Source organism: Scyliorhinus canicula, chromosome 11 (genome assembly GCF_902713615.1).
Source record: "Scyliorhinus canicula chromosome 11, sScyCan1.1, whole genome shotgun sequence".
NCBI classification, from domain to species: domain Eukaryota; kingdom Metazoa; phylum Chordata; class Chondrichthyes; order Carcharhiniformes; family Scyliorhinidae; genus Scyliorhinus; species Scyliorhinus canicula.
This window is the reverse complement of record NC_052156.1, coordinates 103,358,409-103,371,912: the sequence shown is the minus strand read 5'-3', so window position 1 is coordinate 103,371,912 and position 13,504 is coordinate 103,358,409. Positions and strand designations below refer to the sequence as shown.

Here is a 13,504-nt window from a genome sequence, read left to right as displayed (position 1 = left end):
GAACATCGAGATTCTTTTTGGCTGGGTGGGGGCTTCTTTTGAACTGATCAAAAAATATGGCAGTGTGATGAATGAAACCTTTAACCCTCGCAGACAGTTACAGCACATGCCAAAGGCAATGCAAGTTTACTATGTTCTGCCATAATCACTTCAATGGTGCATTTTAATTTTCTTCCCCCTCCTACACTTATCACTCTGTGCTTATACTGGAAATATAAACTAACCTGTAGCATAAACATCTTCTTACGAATAATTGAGTTAAAGTAGGCCAAATTCATTTCAGTCAAGGGTCAGAAATCAAAATAGAAATGGTAAAAAAAACAACACCATGTTTTCAATCCACATTTCCTTGACACGTCAAATTATTATCAAAGTCCGGCTCCAGTTTGGAAGCCCTGGTCACGGCTCCTCTACCGCTGCCGCCGGCCAAGTACACCACCAGCCCGGTAGTGGTGGCGACCCTGCGGATATGGGGCCAGTGGAGGAGGCATGTGGGGGAGATGGGGGCGTCTGTCTGGGCGCCAATCTGCGACAACCATCGGTTTTCCCCCGGCAGTATGGATGGGGGGTTCCGAGTATGGCGGCGAGCAGGGGCGGGAAGGGTGGGTGATATGTTCCTGGAAGGGAGCTTCGCGAGTTTGAGGAGCTTGGAGGAGAAATTTGGGTTGGTAGGGGGAAATGATTTTAGATACCTACAGCTGCGGGACTTTGTTCGTAGACAGGTCCCATCTTTCCCGCGCCTCCCGCCAATGGGGATCCTAGACAGAATAGTCTCTGGGAGGGACGAAGGGGAGGGTAGAGTCTCAGGTATTTATAAGGTGCTCATGAGGGAGGAAGGGTCCCAGACAGAGGAACTGAAACTTAAATGGGAGGAGGAGCTAGGCGGGGAAATGGAGGATGGGCTGTGGGCAGAGGCCCTGAGTAGGGTAAACTCGACCGCGACATGTGCAAGGCTCGGGCTGATCCAATTTAAGGTCGTTCACCGGGCCCATATGACGGTGGCTCGGATGAGCAAATTTTTCGGGATAGAGGACAAATGCGCTAGGTGCGCGGGAGGACCAGCGAACCATGTGCACATGTTTTGGGCATGCCCTGAGCTGAGGGGGTACTGGGAGGGATTTGCGGGGGTCATGTCCCAGGTGCTAAAAACAAGGGTGGTGATGAGTCCAGGGGTGGCAATTTTTGGGGTTTCGGAAGACCCGGGCGTCCAGGGGGAGAAAGCGGCCGATGTGCTGGCCTTTGCTTCCCTGATAGCCCGGCGACGAATATTATTGGCGTGGAGGGACTCAAAGCCCCCGAAGACTGAGTGGTGGCTTGCGGACATGTCAAGTTTCCTGGGGATGGAAAAAATTAAGTTCGCCTTGAGGGGATCTGTGCAGGGGTTCACCCGGAGGTGGCAACCATTTATTGACTTCTTTGCGGGAGAGTGAGCGTCAGCAGGGGGGTGGGGGGAGGGGGGGGGGGGGGGGGGTAGAGTAGAGTAGGAGGGAAAATATGGCGGGTAGTACGGGTGGGAGGGGAGCGGGCTTGTGCAATACGGTATGATGGAAGTATTGAAAGTACGTGGATGCTTGCACATTTTTGCCTTTTTTGCTTCCTTTCTGATGATGTCTGTAACTGTTTATAAAGCCAAAAACTACCTCAATAAAATTGTTTATTAAAAAAAAAAATTATTATCAAAGTCCTATGAAGTTTAGTTACTTTAGACAGATTTTGTAAATTAAGTAAACCACAGTGATTTCTTTTTCTGTTATTTGCCACTACTTGTGATAATTTTTGATCGGGCAGTGACTTACACATCAGCTGAAAATCGAGGTCAGCGCTGCGTGCCCAATGAAACATAATGCTCCAGCGCCTCGATAGCGATGTGAGCGTCGGCGTAAACATGCAAATTGTACAGTAACAGCTATTAGCATATCATGAACGGGACTGACCCGGCATTCAGGAAACAGGTGCCATGGCCGATGAGGGAGAGGAGGTAAACCAAGTTATGAAAGGCGCAATGGTGGGCTGCCAGTTGTGCCCGTCTGGGGCGTCTGCCAGGGAAAGGGGGTGGGAGGGCTGGGCACGGACCGCCATTAGAATCCCTACAGTGCAGGAGGCCATTCGGCCCATCAAGTCTGCACCGGCCTAAAGAGCACTCCACCCAAGTCCACTTCCCTGCCCTATCCCAATAACCCATTAATCTAACCTATATACTGGACACTAAGGGCAATTTAGCGTGGTCAATCCCCCTAATCTGCACGTCTTTGGACTGTGGGAGGAAACCACAGCACCCAGAGGAAACCCATGCAGACAGAGGGTGAAAGTGCAAACTCCACACAATCACCCAAGGCTAGAATTGAACCCGAGGGCAGCACGGTGGCCTAGTGGTTAGCACAACCGCCTCACGGCGCTGAGGTCCCAGGTTCGATCCCGGCTCTGGGTCACTGTCCGTGTGGAGTTTGCATATTCTCCCCGTGTCTGCGTGGGTTTCGCCCCCACAACCCAAAAATGTGCAGAGTAGGTGGATTGTCCATGCTAAATTGCCCCTTAATTGGAAAAAATAATTGGGTAATCTAAATTTATAAAAAAAAAAGAATTGAACCCGGATGCCTGGCGCTGTGAGGCAGAATTGCTAACCACTGTGCACCCATACCAACTGGGTTGGTAAAAACACCCAACCCAGGCCAACCCTATCACCATAAATCAGTAACCCCACCTAAACTTTTTGGTCACTTGGAGCAATTTAGCACGGCCAATCCACCTAACTGCACATCTTTGGACCGTGGGAACCCAGGGGAAAACTACGGAGACACAGGGAGAGCGTGCAAACTCCAATCAGAAGTCGCCCATATCAGATTTGAACCTGGCACTGTGAGGCAGCAGCGTTAACCACTGGGCCATTGTGCTGTCCCATAAGGCAGCCATCTGGCTGCACACCCCACTGATTGCCCATTGTGGCCCATAGATAAGCAGAGCTCCGCTGACCATATGGCCTCTCCCCCTCCCCTCCCGGAACCCACACAACCCAGTCAACCCATCAATGGGGTCGGCGTGGCCCAGCGCAGCCCATGGTCCACAAGGTGCAGGCACACCCCAGAGGCGCTGCCCCACTGCAGTGGAGTGTGCCCTGACCGGTCGACACATGTACCGTGTCTAGCAGCACCGACCCTGGCAAACTGCCCCTCGCAGAACACATGTCCCACCAGTGACACCCTCGGCTATCCCACCCTTCATGGCCACCAAGCGCTGCCTGCCCACATCAATCGAAGCACTGCACAAAAGATCACCTTCAGTCCTCAGAGTTGGCTACCATACTTTCGCAATTGAGATTAAGTTCAATGGAGCACAATATATCTGGTCTTCGAGGACTGGCGTCAGTTGAAGTCCCTGACCACTGATCTTGCATTGTCTTGTGCTCGATGCTCGCCAAGGGGTGTTGGAAGTGGTGGACACTTCGGGTTGTTGCCTCCTGCCGGGGCTTAGGTTTCTTGCTGCCTGGGTGCCAGGGCGACGTCATGACAGAGGTGAAGGCACTTTGTTCGATGGAACTTGAGAGATCCTGAATCTTGCTCGATGATCCTGTCATGGTTTTTGCCTTCCCAAGCTAATAGCTAATTGGTGCTATTATCCTGCAGTTCATCAATACTCTTGAACTGTATTCCCTTGTGACTATACTGTTGATTTTATGTTATTGTCTTTTTTTCCTGATAAAGTTGGATGCTATATGAGCACAGAGGCAATGGTTGCTCATTATCCTGTTACGGTATAAACCATACCCTGTTGGTAGTGACATGAGATCTGTGCACAGTCTTGCCTTTTGTTTCCTGGTGCAGTAATCCTTGCATTTACAAAGAGGGAGTGCATTTTAGATATCTCTCACCTAGTTTAGAGAAGAGCAGAGCTACGGCAGGGTGGTGGGTGGTGAGGCTGTGCAAGTCCTCACTATGGTTGAGGAAATCCCCCAGTTAGAACTATTGGTGTCAGGTTTTCTTTTGTATTTCTGTTACTTTGGGTTGAGGGAATCAGTGCTGATCTCCAATGAAAGTCCAAGCAGATCATGTATGGGGAACAAAGAAGTGATAGAAGAACTAAATTCGAACTTTGCTTCAGCCTTCACAAAGAAAGACATGAATAATGTACCAGAGCTTCGGAGAAACACGAGTTTTAGTGAGGAGCTGAAGAAAATTAGTATTAGTAGAGAAATGGTTTTAGGGAAACTAATGGGATTGAAGGCCGTTCCCATTCAGTAAAATAGAACCTTAAGTACTTCAGAAAGTAGCCCTAGAAATAGTAGATTCATTGGCGGTCATTTTCCAAAATTCTTTGGATTCTGGAATGGTTCCTACAGATTGGAGGGTAGCTAACATAACCCTATTAAAAAAGGGAGGTAAAAAGAAAACGGGGAACTAAAGACCAGCGAGCCTCACAGATCTTTGAAGGTGGCAACACAAGTGGACAAGGTAATCAAAGAAAGCATACGGAATCCTTGCCTTCATTGGACGGGGCATCGAGTATAAAAACGGGCAAGTCATGCTACAGTTGTACAGAACCTTGCTAAGGCTGCGATTGGAATTTTGTGCACAATTCTGGTTGCCACACTACCAGAAGGATGTGGAGGCTTTGGAGCATGTGCAGAGGAGGTTTGCCAGGATGTTGCCTGGTCTGGAAGGCGTTAGCTATGTGGAGAAGCTGAATAGACGTGGACTCTTTTCATCAGAAAGACAAGAGGTTGAGGGGTGACCTGATAGAGGTCGACAAGGTTATGAGGGGCATGGATAGGGTGGATGGGCAGACACTCTTTCCCAGGGGGCATAGGTTTAAGGTCCGTGGGACAATGTTTAGAGGAGATGTGCGAGGCAGGTTTTTTACGCAGATGGCAGCGAGTGCCTGGAACGCGTTGCCAGGGGAGGTTGTGGAAGCAGATACATTAACAGCATTCAAAAGGCATCTTGACAAACACATGGATGGAGGGGGATACGGCAAAAGGAAGTGCTGAGGGTTTTGGCAAAGGTTGGCATCATGACTGGTACAGGCTTGGAGGGCCGAAGGGCCTGTTCCTGTGTTGTATTGTTCTTTGTTCTAAGATCAGTAGTAGGGAAGTCACGAGAGTCCATTATCAAGGATTTCATAGCACAACATTTGGAAAGCAGTGTTATAATTAGACAAAGTCAGCATGGATTTGTGAAGGGGAAATCATGCTTGTCAAATCTATTGGAATTCTTTGAAGATGTAACTGGCAATGTTGACCAGGGATACCTGGTGGATGTGGTTTATTTAGACTATTAGAAGGATTTCAACAAGATCTCACATAGCAGATTGCGATATAAAGTCAAAGCGCATGGGATTGGGGGTAGTGTCTTGAGAAGGATAGAAAGCAGTTTTGCAAACAGGATGAAAAAGGTCTTTTTTCGTTTGGCAGGCAGGGACTAGTGAGGTACCGCAGGAATCTATGCTAGGACCCCAAAGGTTCACATCATATATCAATGATTTGGACGAGAGAACTAGATGTTGTTTCCAAATGTGCAGATGATACAAAGTTGAGTGGGTGAGTAAATTGTGAGGAGGATATGGAGATGATTCAGCTGGGTTTGGATAGGCTGAGTGAGTTGGCATATGCATGGCAGATGCAGGATAATGTAGATAAATGTGAGGTTATCCACTTTGGTAGCAAAATTAGGGAGGTAGATTATTACTTAAATGGGTGAAAATCGAGTGAGGTGGATTCTCAGTGAGACTTTGGTGTCAGTATCAGTTGCTAAAAGTAAGTACGCAGGTACAGCAGGCAGTAAAACAAATGGCATGTTGACCTTCATAATGACAGAATTAGGGGATAGGAATAGGGATAAACATAAGGAACATAAGAACTAGGAGCAGGAGTAGGCCATCCGGCCCCTCGAGCCTGCTCCGCCATTCAATGAGATCATGGCTGATCTTTTGTGGACTCAGCTCCACTTTCCGGCCCGAACACCATAACCCTTAATCCCTTTATTCTTCAAAAAACTATCTATCTTTACCTTAAAAACATTTAATGAAGGAGCCTCAACTGCTTCACTGGGCAAGGAATTCCATAGATTCACAACCCTTTGGGTGAAGAAGTTCCTCCTAAACTCAGTTCTAAATCTACTTCCCCTTATTTTGAAGCTATGCCCCTTAGTTCTGCTGTCACCCGCCAGTGGAAACAACCTGCCCGCATCTATCCTATCTATTCCCTTCATAATTTTAAATGTTTCTATAAGATCCCCCCTCATCCTTCTAAATTCCAACGAGTACAGCCCCAGTCTACTCAACCTCTCCTCATAATCCAACCCCTTCAGCTCTGGGATTAACCTAGTGAATCTCCTCTGCACACCCTCCAGCGCCAGTACGTCCTTTCTCAAGTAAGGAGACCAAAACTGAACACAATACTCCAGGTGTGGCCGCACTAATACCTTATACAATTGCAACATAACCTCCCTAGTCTTAAACTCCATCCCTCTAGCAATGAAGGACAAAATTCCATTTGCCTTCTTAATCACCTGTTGCACTTGTAAACCAACCTTCTGTGACTCATGCACTAGCACACCCAAGTCTCTCTGAACAGCGGCATGCTTTAATATTTTATCGTTTAAATAATAATCCCATTTGCTGTTATTCCTACCAAAATGGATAACCTCACATTTGTCAACATTGTATTCCATCTGCCAGTCCCGAGCCCATTCACTTAACCTATCCAAATCCCTCTGCAGACTTCCAGTATCCTCTGCACTTTTCGCTTTACCACTCATCTTAGTGTCATCTGCAAACTTGGACACATTGCCCTTGGTCCCCAACTCCAAATCATCAATGTAAATTGTGAACAATTGTGGGCCCAACACGGATCCCTGAGGGACACCACTAGCTACTGATTGCCAACCAGAGAAACACCCATTTATCCCAACTCTTTGCTTTCTATTAATTAACCAATCCTCTATCCATGCTACTACTTTACCCTTAATGCCATGCATCTTTATCTTATGCAGCAACCTTTTGTGTGGCACCTTGTCAAAGGCTTTCTGGAAATCCAGATATACCACATCCATCGGCTCCCCGTTATCTACTGCACTGGTAATGTCCTCAAAAAATTCCACTAAATTAGTTAGGCACGACCTGCCTTTTACGAACCCATGCTGCGTCTGCCCAATGGGACAATTTCTATCCAGATGCCTCGCAATTTCTTCCTTGATGATAGATTCCAGCATCTTCCCTATTACCGAAGTTAAACTCACTGGCCTATAATTTCCTGCTTTCTGCCTACCTCCTTTTTTAAACAGTGGCGTCACGTTTGCTAATTTCCAATCCACCGGGACCACCCCAGAGTCTAGTGAATTTCGGTAAATTATCACTAGTGCATCTGCAATTTCCCTAGCCATCTCTTTTAGCACTCTGGGATGCATTCCATCAGGGCCAGGAGACTTGTCTACCTTTAGCCCCATTAGCTTGCCCATCACTCCCTCCTTAGTGATAACAATCGTCTCAAGGTCCTCACCTGTCATAGCCTCATTTCTATCAGTCACTGGCATGTTATTTGTGTCTTCCACTGTGAAGACCGACCCAAAAAACCTGTTCAGTTCCTCAGCCATTTCCTCATTTCCCATTATTAAAACTCCCTTCTCATCCTCTAAAGGACCAATATTTACCTTAGCCACTCTTTTTTGTCTTATATATTTGTAAAAACTTTTACTGTCTGTTTTTATATTCTGAGCAAGTTTACTCTCATACTCTATCTTACTCTTCTTTATAGCTTTTTTTAGTAGCTTTCTGTTGCCCCCTAAAGATTTCCCAGTCCTCTAATCTCCCACTAATCTTTGCCACTTTGTATGCTTTTTCCTTCAATTTGATACTCTCCCTTATTTCCTTAGATATCCACGGTCGATTTTCCCTCTTTCTTCCGTCCTTCCTTTTTGTTGGTATAAACCTTTGCTGAGCACTGTGAAAAATCACTTGGAAGGTTCTCCACTGTTCCTCAACTGTTCCACCATAAAGTCTTAGCTCCCAGTCTACCTTAGCTAGTTCTTCTCTCATCCCCTTGTAATCTCCTTTGTTTAAACACAAAACACTAGTATTTGATTTTACTTTCTCACCCTCCATCTGTATTTTAAATTCCACCATATTGTGATCGCTCCTTCCGAGAGGATCCCTAACTATGAGATCATGAATCAATCCTGTCTCATTACACAGGACAAGATCTAGGACCGCTTGTTCCCTCGTAGGTTCCATTACATACTGTTCTAGGAAACTATCGTGGATACATTCCATAAACTCCTCCTCACGGTTGCCTTGACCGACCTGGTTAAACCAATCGACATGTAGATTAAAATCCCTCATGATCACTGCTGTACCATTTCTACATGCATCAGTTATTTCTTTGTTTATTGCCTGCCCCACCATGTTTTACTACAATTGTATAGGGCATTGGTGAGGCCACACCTGGAGTGGTGTGTACAATTTTGTGTCCTTCTCTGGGGAAGGAATTTATTGCTGTGGAGGGAGTGCAGTGAAGGTGAACAGGCTGATTCCAGGGAATGGCGACTCGGTCATACGAGGAGACACTAAATTGGTTAGGATTATATGCATTGGAGTTTAGAAGAGTCAGGGGGTTCTCAGAAACTGAAAATCAGTAGATAGGGTAGATTCAGAAAGAATGTTCACAAAAGTGAGGGAGGTCATAGTTTGAGGATATGGGGTAAACCTTTTAGGACCGAGGTGAGGAGAAATTTATTCACCCAGAGAGTGGTGAATCTGGAATTCACTGCAACAAAACGTAGTTGAGGTGAAAACATTACATAATTTCAAGAAGGAATTAGATATAGCTCTTTGGGATAAAGGGATCAAGGGATATGAGGGGAAGGTGGGATCAGGGTATTAAACGCAATGAATAATCAGCCATGATGATGATGAATGGGGGAGCAGACTTGAAGGGCCGCCCAGTTTCCTCCTGCTTCTATTTTCTATGTATGTAATAATAATAATAATAATAATAATAATAATTGTTGTCTCAAGTAGGCTTTCATTAACACTGCAATGAAGTTACTGTGAAAATCCCAGTCGCCACACTCTGGCCTGTTCGGGTACACCGAGGGAGAATTCAGAATATCCAATTCACCTAACAAGCACGTCTTTTGGAACTTGAGAGGAAACCGGAGCACCCGGAGGAAACCCATGCAGGCACGGGGAGAACGTGGAGTCTCCGTACATAGTGACCCAAGGCGGAAATTGAACCATGTCCCTGGGGCTGTGAAGTAACAGTGCTCACCACTGTGCTCCAGGTTTCTTATAACCCCTCTTTGTGGTTGGCATCTCTGGGAGTAGGGGGACATTTGCGATGGTGCACGCCTGGGTGTGATTGATTAATTCGTGCCTTATTTGTCTTCCTCAATATTCTCTTGGCTGAATGGGTGGCGGCTGTGGTCGCTTAACTGGATGGGTCGGACGGAGGAGAGTCTGGTGGGTGGCGGACTAAGTTTCCCCTCCCCTCTCAGAGTTGTCCTCTTTTGGGGGCTCCTGGTCTGTTCCCATTCTTGATATGGAGTTCCACGGGTGAGGTAGTAGTCTGTGCAGACCAGGGTTAAAGTCTGGTGTCCCCTGGGGAGGCAGTGTTTTTGTCTCTGATAAGGCTACACTGCTCTGCCCCTCGTATCCTTTTGGAAATGGCATCGACATTGGTCCTGTCTGGTGTTCTTTGGCTACTCCTGGTGTTCCTCTCATGGGGGTTTCTGCTCTGTACTTGGATAAGTAGCATTCTGTAGCAGGTACGAATTTGGTCTGTGTGTCTCGAGGCGGGAGGGGGAGTCACAGAGATGCCCAGATGTTAGATGTCTTCATGACTCCTCTTCTCCTTGATGATGTGTTCTCCTCGGTTGAGTGTCAGTGGGCTTATGCACTCCCTTGGATGCGATTAGAGGCGAGCGAGGCTGGTTGTGTAATGAGTCTTGGCATGGCGTGGGTATCCTTGGTTGACTGACTCCTATGTGCAAGAGTATACAGGGCCGGGCCAGATCGTGTGCTGTGGTTGATATCCTTTTGCCGCCTTATCCCAGGGATGTTCCTTCTTGACCACAATGTCCGTAGAGGCTTAAATGAGGTTCAAATGAGCAACTTTCTCCCTCTATTTTTGGTCTTGTGCTGGGGGGCATATGCTAGAGGTTCATGTGCTCATGGCTGTATCCTCGTCTCTAATATCCTGAGACCTTCTGCTCCTGGTAGTTTCCTTTTTCATCACGTCACGGTTAGTGTTGGGAGGCACTGACCAGATTATAATCTGAACCAACTGTGCAAATATTTGCTGGTCTTCTCTGTTTTAACGTATGGAATGATGCTCGTTCTGTACTGTGCCGGAGTTTGGGTATTGCTGCATCTGGTGGTTACATGTAAAGTATCTTTTTCAAACTAGTGCCCTTGTGACTTTTTTCTGTAATTTTTTATTTCTGTTATTGTGGGGTTAAAGAATCAGTAACTGGTTCCTGCCAAGGTATAGACAGGTTTCTTATCTGAGAAAAGGATGTCACAATGTGTCATTGATGCCTGTTGTACGACTGGAGATGAGGGAAATGTTCCGGTGCGCTCCCAAACATGACGATCTTATCCTGAATTCTCATGGGCGATGGGAGTAATCATGTGCACCATGCTGTCATGGTCTTATCCTCCTCTCCCTCATTCTCTAGTTTATCCATTGATACATCTGGAGGCACCAAGTTTAGTGATCACACTGAAGTAACTGTCTTGTTGTTCTCCTGTCCTCTTCTGTATTATGTATGCCAAGACATTTTTTGCTGTACTGTACCAATTCTGAGGATTTGTTGCGTCATTTGTTAAAATGGAAAAACTTCAATAAAAATATAGATTCAAAAAAACCTGAGCATAACGTCTTCCATGATGACTTCAAATAAATTATGCAATTGGCTGTGAAAACAGCCTTTTCTACTGGCAAGAGATAAAATGAAGGGCACATGAGTATGCCACATAGCAATATTGACAAAATGTGGAACTATTCACAGCAGCATTTCTCACCTAGATAAGAAAACATGATATTGAGAAATAACAATAGTGGTCTTTGATATGCATAAGTGGATAAGTAATTGTTGAATGTTTTTCAGGGAATGCGAGTGTCACTGACAAGGCCAGTATTCGGGAAATGTTCTGCCATTGAATGTCAAGGGGTGAGGGTTAGAATTCTCTCTTGATGGGGAGATGGTCATTGCTGGACCCTTGTTTGACACTAATGTTATGTCTAAGCCTAAATGTTATCCAGGTTGCTACATACGGTCATGGACTGCTTCATCATCTGAAGAGGCACAAATGGTGCTGAACATTTTGTGCAGTCATCAGTGAATACCCACATCTGACCTTTCAATGGAGAAAAGGTGACTCTGCTTTGCTAGGCCTTCTCGCTGCCATACTCATTCTTAACTTTTTAAAAAATGTTTTTATTGGCATTTTCAATTTTAGAGTGAAACTTTAGTGTCCGATATTTACAATTTATACAGTTTCCTATGTACGTATGTCTTTCTTGATATATCTTCTCGCTCTCCCCCTTCCCTGGTATTCCCGTCCTCCGTCCTGGGTGTTCTATCGCTGAGCTCCCGTTCTTTTTCTCCCCCCCCCTCTCCTTTTTTCCCTCCTTCTGTGGTTTTTGCTGCAGGCCTTCTGGATTCGGAGTTTTGGGGGGGGGGGGGGCGCCTTCCTGCCCCCTCTCCCCCCATGCTTCCCCCTGTGGTTCTCCTGGGCTTCCTCCTCCTTCCCCCTTTCTACCCCCTAGTATCGTGTGTTCTTCTCTGCTCTTCCATGTCTCTCCCTAGTCACTGTTGGCCTCAAACAGGTCTTGGAACAGGCCGACAAATTGTCTCCACGCTTTGAGGAAGCCCTCTTCCGACCCTCGGATGATGTACTTTATCTTCTCCAGAAGGAGGTATTCTGCCAAGCTTGCCAGCCAGTCTGCAACTGGGAGTGGTGCTGCTGATCGCCAGCCGAGCAGGATTCTCCAGAGTGCGATTAGGGAAGCAAAAGCAAAGCCGTCGGCCCCCTTCCCCATGTCTAGCTCTGGCTATTCAGATACCCCAAGACTGCCACTCTTGGGCACGGCTCCACCCTCACCCCAACAACCATGGGCATTCCCTCAAAGATTGATTTCGAGAACCCTACAAGTCTGGGGCAAGCCCAGAACATGTGGGCATGGTTGGCCGGGCCTTCCTGACATCATTCACATTCATCTTCCACCTCCGGGAAGAGCCTGTTCAATCGGGTTCTGGTTAGATGCGTTCTGTGCACCACTTTGAACTGCATGAGGCTTGAGCAGGAGGTGGAGTTGGCCCTGCTCAGTGCTTCGCTCCAGAGTCCCCAACCCACTTCCATGCCAAGTTCGTCCTCCCACTTTCATGTGGCTTCGTCCAGTGGTAGTCTTGCCCTGTCCAGTAACTGTCCGTAGATGTTCCCACAGTTCCCCCCTTCCTTACTGTCAGTGTTTATCAGATCCTCTAATAATGCATTTCTCAAGGGTATCGCACTATCTCCTTACGAAGAAAGTCCTTGACCTGAAGGTGCCGAAGTTCCTGTCCTGTCAGAGTTCCAGCTCTTCTGTCAGTTTGCTCAGTGTCACTAGCCTGTCTCCCATGTAAAAGTCCCTAACTGTTAGCGTCCCCCTGTCCTGTCTTCATTTTTTAAAGGTTGTGTCAAGCATGGCTGGTGGGAATTTGTGGTTAAAAACAGATGGGGGCCATCTTGTTTAGACCAAAATGTTGCCTCAACTGGTTCCATGTCTTTTGTGTGGCTACTACCACTGGGCAGATTGTGCCTTTCGTTGGGGAAGCGGGTATGGGAGCTCTGCTGTGGCGAGAGCCCAAAGGGTCGTTCCCTTGCAGGAAGACTCGTCCATCCTCACCCATTCCATGGTGGGTTCAGGTATCCATCCCCTCACTCTCTCCGCCTTAGCTGCCCAGTGGCAGTATTGTAGATTCAACAGTGCCAGACCGCCCATAACTTTCCTCCTTTGCAGTGTAGATTTGGGGATTCTTGGATTTTTACCCAACCCCCTCCCCACACAAATGCCATGATCATTTTATTTATGCTGTGGAAGGTGGCCTTGGAGATGAAGATCAATATGGATCTGAACAGGAAGAGGAACCTCGGCAGTACGTTCATTTTGATCGTCTGCACCCTCCCCGCCAGACAGAACGGGAGTGTATCCCATCTCTGTAGGTCCTTTTTAACTTCCCCTGTCAGATTGGTCAGATTCCACTTGTGGATCCAGTCCCGGGCTATCTAGATCCCCAAGTGGCGGAATTTATTTTGGGCTATGTTTGAACAGGAGTCCCTCCAGCTCTGTCCTTCGCCCGTTTAGGTTCACCAGGAATGCCTCGCTCTTGCACAGGTTGGGTTTGCAGCCTGAGAAGGCTACGAATCCTTTCAGGAGCTGCAAGATTGCTCTCAGGCCTTACTGTGGTTCCGAGACATAGAGGAGGAGGTCATCTGCATAATGAGACTCTGTGCTCTCTGCCTCCTCTTTGGA

The 13,504-nt window shown here is 47.0% G+C and overlaps 1 protein-coding gene across 5 annotated transcripts in view; it reads right to left on the bottom strand.

The window, feature by feature from the left end:
- Positions 1–13,504, bottom strand: part of fgd6 (FYVE, RhoGEF and PH domain containing 6) — a 243,997-nt gene that overhangs the window by 199,173 nt on the left and 31,320 nt on the right. The gene's annotated exons all lie outside the window — the stretch shown is intronic.